Genomic DNA, 9,337 nt, shown 5'->3' on the forward strand with positions numbered 1-9,337 from the left:
GTACACCGCATGTGCCTTGGGTCTCACCCTAGCGGCTGAGACAGGCCACCCCAACCGACTTGGTGGCACATCAGTGTCAGCCTTATCAAGATAGGTCTCCCCAAACCAACCCACTAGCTGTGAACATTCTAAACTAACACGAGTCTCATTAAGTGTCTAGTTTAAGGGTATTACACAGAAACACACCAAAGGAACATGAATCAAATATGTACTTTATTCATTTACAATAAATTCATAATGTACATCATTCTGATTGACTCTAAGGGCATACAAAAACTGTCTAACAACCACAGCCACCCTTGTCGCTGCCACAACAATTGTTACAACCCCTGTTTCAGATCCTACAACCAGAGATGTCAACACAGCCACCGTTGCCAATGCCACTGCTGCAAGTTGTAGCAACAAGGGGAGAAAGTCAAAACCCAGAAAAAGAAGAACTCACGTCCTTGAGGAGAAAACTATTCACCGTCTTCCTTTGAGCGACTAAGAGTGGCAACTCAGGGCGGCAACAACCTTGTCCGACCCATCTATGACCTCCTTCTCCCTCTCTCTTCTTTCTTTTTCTTTTTTCCCCTCTTCTTATTCTACTTCTTCTTCACCTCTTCCCCCTGTTTTTCTCTCTCCCTTCATTCATCAGTTGCAGCGGCAGTAGATCATATCGTCGCACTCTCTCTCCTCTCTTTCTCCTCTCATCTTGTCCTTCTTCAACTTCCTTTTACTTCGTCCCTGTCCGCCACCCCCTATCCACGACTGCCGCTGCAACTTAGTAGTGCTTCATTCAAAATCTCACCCGCTCCACTATTTCTTCCCCCATTTATTTTATCCTCCCTCTCCTTCTGAATCATCCCGAACCACAGAACTTGAGAAGTTTGGTTCGTGATGCACAGGGGCGAGCACATTTCGGTTAAAACCAAAAAACCAAACTGATATTTCAGTTTCAGTTGAATCGGTTTGACTATTTTGGTTGTTTGGTCGGGTTGGGTTTTTTATTCGGTTTCTATACTTTATGGTCTTTGGTTTTTGATGTAACCGTTTTTGGTCACGTACGATTTTTTGTGATGTATAAATTTTTTGGCTAAGTACCACGTTGTTTGACCCGATGGTGACGTGCCTTGGAGATGAGCTACTTGGTGGCGAACTACCTGGGGGAGAACTGCTTGGTGACGAACGGCTTGGTGGCGAACTGCCCGGTGGCGAGCTCCCTGGTGGAGAGCTACTTGGTGACAAACTGCTGGGTGGCGAACTGCCTGGTGAAGAACTGCCTGGTAGTGCTCCCTGGTGGCGAACTGCTTGGGGGCGAACTGCCTGGTGGCGAACTCCCTGGTGGCGAACTGCCTGGGGGCGAACTGCCTAGTGGCGAACTCCCTGGCGGTGAACTGCCTGGGGGTGAACTGCCTGGGGGTGAACTGCCTGGTGGCGAACTGCCTGGTGGCGAACTTCCTGGTGGCGAACTCCCTGATGGCGAACTACCTGGTGGCGAGCTGCCTGGTGGTGAACTGCTTGGTGGCAAACTGCCTGGTGGCGAATTGCCAGGTGGTGAACTCCCTGGTGGTAAACTCCCTGGTGGTGAACTGCCTTGTGGCAAACTGCCTAGTGGCGAGCTGCCTGGTGGCGAACTGCCTGGTGGCGAACTGCCAGGTGGTGAACTCCCTGGTGGCGAACTGCCTGGTGGCAAACTGCCTGGTGGCGAACTGCCAGGTGGTGAACACCCTGGTGGCGAACTTCTTGGTGGCGAACTGCCTGGTGGCGAGCCGCCTGGTGGCGAACTGCCTGGTGGCAAACTGCTTGGTGGCAAACTGCCTGGTGGTGAACTGCCAGGTGGTAAACACCCTGGCGGTGAACTGCCAGGTGGTGAACTCCCTGGTGGGGAACAACCTGGTGGCGAACCGCCTGATGGCGAACTGCCTGATGGCAAACTGCCTGTGGCGAGCTGCCTGGTGGCGAACTGCCTGGTGGACTCGTCACATGACTTGCTCCTAGGCGGCCTGCAACTCAGAGGATGGTGGAGCTCCCTGGTGCAGCGCAACCGGACTACCCTCCGTGTGAGGTGATTTTCTCTCCTTTGTAGACGGCGGGAGCTGAGGGACCTGCGAGAACTGAATCAGAGGACCCGGGGGTATTTTCCCGGCGGGGACTCTCTGATGCCTAAGTTAGCATTCTGATTACAGAGAGCTTGGAGAGAAGTGAGAGAGCTAGAGGGCAGGGGTTACCATCCCATTTCCCCTCCCCCTCCCCTTTGAGGGGTGAGGTCTTTATATACCGGAGTCCTCGCGGGTTAGGTGGGTGAAAAGCCTCCAAACGGTAAGACTCGTCACATCTCGTCAGAACCGGGGTGCGGTGGTGAACTCCTCGAGGTCATCAGGCCGGCGCTTGTGTCAAGCGGCCAGGTCAGCGCCTGGGCCAGGTTGTCAGGTCGGCGCCTGTGTCAGTCGGCGGGTCGGTGTCTGGGCCAGGTTGTCCGGTCGGCGTCTGTGTCAGTCGGCGGGTCGGTGTCTAGGCCAGGTTGTCAGGTCGGCGCCTGTGTCAGTCGGCGGGTCGGTGTCTAGGCCAGGTTGTCAGGCGGGAGATCTTCCTGCGATACGCCAAACTACTCCTGTAGCGAGCTACCCTACAAGGGGCGAGCTGCTCGGAGGAGCTATGCCGAGCTGTTTGTGGCGAGCTCTGCCGAGCTGCCTGGCTAATTGGTGGCAAGCTCCTTAGAGAGCAGCCTAGCTCCTTGGCGAGCTCTTTGGTGAGCTACCGAGCTCCTTGGCGAGCTCCTTGGTGGGCTACCAAGCTCGCGGGGTATGCCGCTATGGTTCATCGGTGGGCGTCTTATGGGCGGCTAGGTCGGCCAGGTCGCACAGGCCGCTCCAGGTCGCGCGCATGCCGCGCCAGGTCACGCGAAGGCCGCCCGTAGCCCGCGTGCAGGTCGCTCCAGGCCGGCCAAACCGGTGCCCGGGTGGGATACCAACTTAGTAAGTTGTTGCCTGGATGTTTGCCTAGTTGTCACGAGGTGCTACGTGTCGCAATTTCACTAGAGGTCCAAATCTACCCTCATCAATTGCCCCTCACTCCTGAGCTGAGAGTAACTCAGCGAAGGGAGTAGGTTTCTTTTGGCCCGTAAGTCGACGAGCTAGTAAGTGTTGATCCAATTCCTTTAGGCTTTGGGAGCAGCCTATATGTGGCGAGCTGCCAGTAAGGCGAGGGGGTCTCCGCCATTTCAGTAGTGTAGCCCTTAGGCTCTGGGGCAACTTATAGTTCACCTTTGCTGATTTTGTTCCTGCTAAGGAAGCGACTGGATATTTAGCAATAGTGTGGCCCGTAGGCTTTGGGAGTGACTCGTAGTCTACTCTTAGTTCGCCCCCAGGTAGTTCGCCACCAAGCAGTTCCTTACCTAGCAGTTCTCCCCCAGGGAGTTCGCCACCAAGTAGCTCATCACCAAGGCACGTCACCACCGGGACAAATAACGAGGTACTTAGCCAAATAATTTATACATCACAAAAAATGGTACATGACCAAAAATGGTTACATCAATTGGCGCCGTCTGTGGGAAAACGCTACAAAAAGCTAAGTTCTCATCCTACAAAAGCTAAGTTCTCATCTTACCAAAGCTAAGTCCTCACTTTTTCGAAATTGAAGCTATCGCTTTATAGTTTACATTTTTTATGAACTCAAAGACTATGCAGGGAGCTAACAGACTAAGTAGCTCTACCAACCTTACTTTCAATTCAGATAATGCCCCGTCAGTCCTCTCCGCGAGGTTCCCCCTACAAAGATGAGCTCATCGTGGCTTCCACGGGAGTTGACGGCCAACAGACTACATAGGCGCCCTTACCGGTCGTGCCTTCCAAGGCTCCCATGTGAGCTAGCGACCAAAAGTTAGTAGTGTTGCCCCCGAAGTTCGAGCTCCTAGTAGCTTCTTGTAGGAATGGGTGACCGGCATTACGAAGCTGATGCAGCACAATCATAGCTCGACACCTCACAAGCAAAGCCTACGAGCCACATTACTGCTTAAGACTCGGTCGCCTCTCCGGCACGAGCAATGTCAAAAAAGAGTAGACTACGAGTCACACCCCAAAGCCTACGGGCCACATTACTGCTTAAGACCCGGTCGTCTCTCCAGCATGGGAAAGTCAAAAAAGAGTAGACTACGAGTCACTCCCAAAGCCTACGGGCCACATTACTGCTTAAGGCCCGGTCGCCTCTCTGGCACGAGCAAAAGTCAAAGAAGAGTAGACTACGAGTCACTCCCAAAGCCTACGGGCCACACTATTGCTAAATATCCAGTCGCTTCCTCAGCAGGAACAAAATCAGCAAAGGTGAACTAAAAGTTGCCCCAGAGCCTAAGGGCTACACTACTGAAATGGCGGAGACCCCCTCGCCTTACTGGTAGCTCGCCACATACAGGCAGCTCCCAAAACCTAAAGGAATTGGATCAACACTTACTAGCTTGTCGACTTACGGGCCAAAAGAAACCTACTCCCTTCGCTGAGTTACTCTCAGCTCGGGAGTGAGGGGCAATTGATGAGGGCAGATTTGGCCCTCCAGTGAAATTGCGACACGTAGCACCTCGTGACAACTAGGCAAACACCCAGGCAACAACTTACTAAGTTGGTATCCCACCCGGGCACCGGTTTGGCCGGCCTAGCGCGACCTGCACGCAGGCTACAGGCGGCCTGCGCCTGTAAAGGTATCGGTTCTGACACACCAAGAAGTTTTACTTATGAACATTCCTCAGCTGACCTGCAACTACAGGTGTTCGGTCCCTGTACTCAATTGGTGATGTTGACTCGATTTTAGAATTATGTTTATGATATGGACAAAGCCCATATATGTAGGATTGGCAATTGGTGATGTCGACTCGCTTACCAATCCGGTAGTCTAGCTAGCTGTCTAAATTTGACAATGTGGGGGCTGTACGGGGCTCTCCATCCCTCCCAGACTAGCTGTTAGCCTGTTAGTGTTGCTCATTCCCTATTCCCTTCTGCCATGGGTGATAAGATAGATAGATCAATCAAAATACAGTCATATTTCAATGCTTTTATCGCATAAAAGTCGGTCTGTCTTCCATGGAGGACGCCATCTCTTGATTGGCTTTGGGAGCAGAGCTTGCAGCAAATGTGAAACCAAAACAAAAGGAAGCTGTCCACCTCTGTATCTCATAGTTGAACTTTTGCTGGGCCAAAAGTTCAAACAATACCTTACCTATATGGCTATTATTGATGTATCCCCACCTTAACCTCATGGTGGGGCCGCATCAATACATCAAATGCCATGATTCATGGTTTGTTATAGCAAAATTAAATTGAGTAACAGGTTTGAACTTGCGTCTCGTCAAAGGGAGAGATGCCAAGTAACCAATTGAGTACTACTGTCAAGGGCCAAATCGGTTTCTCCTAGTCCTGCAGTTGCAGGTCAGCCCTAGTTCTCATTTTAAATTGTTGTTTTTATCTTGATAGAGATTTGGAATTGGTTCGACAAAGTTTGGCATAAAATAAATCTTGAGTATATAGTTAGTATTGTTTTTTTCATTTTGAATTTTCAATTGCTTTTTTAGTTCTAATATATATTTTCTTTGTTTGTAGATGTCACATCAAGCAGAAGAAGGAGATACACCAACTAGTATTGATGATGCAAATTCATATCCCAAACTTTCAAGCCGAATGGGTTCGACAAATACTACAACTACAAATGCTAAAGAAAAGAGAAAAGCCATACAACCAAGATCAAGTATGGGAACACTTTTCTAAGTTTGTTTTAGATAATGGAGAACTAAAAGCTAGATGTAACTATTATGATAGGGAATTTTGTTGTGACCCTAAAAAAATGGGATTGGCTCACTAACAAATCACATGAATATATGCAAGAAGAACCCTTATAACTTGGATACAAAACAAGTAGAACTGAATTTGCACTCAAACTCAAAGGAAGGAGATAGTGAGAATATGAGTCCCTTTGGCCTTAGTTGTTGGAAATTTGATCAAGAGGCTATTAGGAAGGGGTTAACCCATATGATCATTATTGATGAGCTCCCATTCAAGTTTGTGGATGGTGAGGGCTTTAAGAAATTTATGACACTTTTTGTCCAAGGTTTCATATTCCATCTAGATGGATTGTTATAAATTGTACTTGGATGAAAAGTTAAAGTTGAAGAATATATTAAAAAATTCATGTCGAAGGGTTTGTCTTACAACCGGCACATGGTTTTCTTTGCAAATGATTAATTACATGTGTTTAACAACCCACTTTATTGACAATGACTAGAAATTGAATAAAAAAATTCTGAATTTTTGTGCAATTTCTAGTCACAAAGGGGAGGCTATTGGTAAGGCAATAGAAAAGTGTCTACTTGAATGGGGGATTGATAAAGTTTTTTCAATTACAATTGATAATGCTAGTTCAAATGATGTTGCAGTTGCATTTTTAAAGAAAAAAAAAACTGCTAATTGAGGAACTAGCATTTTAGATGGGAAATTGCTTCACATGAGATGTATTGCACATATTATAAAATTGGTTATCAATGATGGTTTAAAAGAGATGGGTGAATCCGTTAATCATGTTCGGAGAGTAGTGAGGTTTGTGAGGCAGTCCTCAGCAAGGTTGCAAAATTTAAGGAGTTTGTTGAGATTGAAAAAATTCAGAGTAAGAGTTTGTTGTGTTTAGAAGCGAGTACTAGATGGAATTCAACCTATTTGTTGGAGGCGGCTCAAAAGTTTGAAAGAGCCTTTGAAAGATTTGAGGACCATGATCCTTATTTTAGAAGTGAACTTAAGATGGGGGATGGGGTTCTTATTGGTTTCCATTGGGCCTGTGTTAGGAGGCTAGTGCTATTTCTACAACACTTCTATGATCTCACAATGCAGGTTTCAGGCCCCTTGTATTGCACATCCAACATTTTTTTCAAGAAATTTATTTAGTTGATTACTTTTTACGAGAGTGGGGAGGTAGTGAGGACAAAGAATTGAAAGAGAAAGTGGGGAGGATGAAAGTAAAGTATGATAAGTACTGAGGAAACATTGAAAAGATAAATAAGTTGATTTATATTGCATCTATTCTTGGCCTTCATTAGAAATTAGAGTATGTGGAGTTTGCCCTTACTGATATGTATGAAGGTGTCAAGGGTGAAGAACTTGTGAAAAAAGTTAAGCAAGTTTTGTATGATTTGTACAATGAATACAAGAAAATGATTGCCCCTCAAAGTGGGCATACTAGTGATAAAACCCAATTTTCAACTTCAAGTGAGACAGAGGGTGAGCAACCATCACAAGTAAGAAAATTGTTGGCAATGTCTCGGTTTAAAAATTACAAGTCAAAGAATGGAGGGTTAGATAGCAAATTAGAGTTGGATAGATATTTGAATAAGATACTGAAGAGGGAAATGTTGACTTTGATATCCTAGGATGGTGGAAAGTTAATTATCACAGATTTCCCATCCTTTCACAAATGGCTCGGGATGTATTGGCAGTTCCTATCTCTATAGTTGCTTCAGAGTCTGCTTTTAGCACCGGAGGACGAGTGCTTGATGCATTTAGGAGTTCTTTGACTCCTAAAATAGCAGAAACACTTCTATGTGCTCAAGATTGGATCTGATTGTTACAATATGCCATTAATGTTGAAGAAGACATAGAAGAGCTTGATAAGCTTGAAAATGGTAACAATCTTTTCAATTTAAGTTTCATATCATTTGCCATTTTTCTCTTCATAAATCATAATTGTTTAACCTTTATGATTTGTAAATTAGTGTTTTTTTTTTCTTCTTCAATTTTCAGATTTACCAAAGGTTACATAGTAATTGTTGATTAATATTTGAATATCCCCTTTTGTGTTTGTACTTGGTAGGATTTTTAAATTTCATACTTGCATTGCATAATATATTAGATTTGTACTATAATTTTTAAATTTCATGTATTCTTTTGTAGGTTAAACACAAAGAACATTGAGCCATGGAGAACATGGAAAACATGGAGAATATGATCCAAGACTTGATATTGCAAGATGGAGTTTAAGAGTTTTGATCATTATGAAATGGTAAGAAAAATTAACACAAACCAAGTGCTTTTGTCTTTCATTATAATCATATGAATACAAGTATATTTTGATTGTTCTTTCTTGTAGGAGTCGGAGCTTGGACTAAAAGTTTGGAAATGGGAAGATTGCAATTGGAATTATTTTGGAGTCTTGGACTTTGTTGGTGGATTTGAAGTTGTCTTAACTCTTAACTATTGGATATTTTGTGGAGTCTTGAACTTTTGGAGATTTTATATCTTTTTTTTTATTCAGAATGGACTAATGGATTATAGACTTATGGTTTAAAGGTTTAATGAATGTTTAAGAATTTGTTAAAGTTTCATTTCTTAAGGATTTAATTTAATGGATTGTCAATCATTCTTGAAGTATGCAGGTTTGAGGGAGGGTTGTTTAATGGTTTCAATTCTTGTAGTGATTTTATGAATGATTTAATGGTTTAATGGAGTACACAGGTTTGGTAACGGATACCTCTCACCTCAATCAATCCCTACACAATGAGCTCTACCATCGACAAAGAAAAACAGAAGATGGGGTACAAGAAAAAAAGATTATCACAGTTTAAATGCCACCCATGTGAACATAGGATTGGGAGTACCAAATAAATGGACGGCTAGTAAGTGGGCTCTAGCTTAATTGTGGGATATTTCAATTCTTGAATAAGGAAGCAATCTGATTTCTAGATCACTTTTTGCTTAGTTTTTTCACATTAGCTACAATTTAATTGTTATTATTTTATTTTAGTAGGATTATAGGCTATTTATAGATTGATTTTTAGTAAGATTATATAAGTATAACATGGTTTTTTTTTTACAAATATCCTACTGATATTATGATAACAAGTTATTGAACAAAATGTTCTTTTCTTATCAAACTAGCATCAAGTAAGTCCTTTTTTGCTATTGTATTCATTAGTAATATTAATTAATTAATAGGTTGGTAAGGCAATAGAATTTTTGTCCAATTTCTAGTCACTGAACATCAATTCCTCTCAGAACTCTTACATAACATGGAGAAATGCCAAAATATTGTTTGCGAATAAAACAGAAGTTGACACTCAAAAGCCCATTCCCTCTTCCTCTCCCTTCCTAGAAGTTGGATAGTAAAACTACAAGGTCTCTTAATTGGAATTTGGAGCTGTTTAGAAAGAAATTAATAGATTGTTCTTTAATAGAGTTATGAGAGGAATATGTTTTGTCAGTTTTTGCAATTTTTGGTTTTAATCGAAAAAACCGAATTAAGCGAAAAAAATTTGGTTCGGTTTATTCGATTTAACCTAAATTTGGTTTCGATTCAGTTTCCACCTTTCATAGTTTGGTTTATTCATTTT

This window comes from Nelumbo nucifera, chromosome 1 (assembly GCF_055504915.1).
Source record: "Nelumbo nucifera cultivar China Antique chromosome 1, China Antique-T2T, whole genome shotgun sequence".
Classification (NCBI taxonomy): domain Eukaryota; kingdom Viridiplantae; phylum Streptophyta; class Magnoliopsida; order Proteales; family Nelumbonaceae; genus Nelumbo; species Nelumbo nucifera.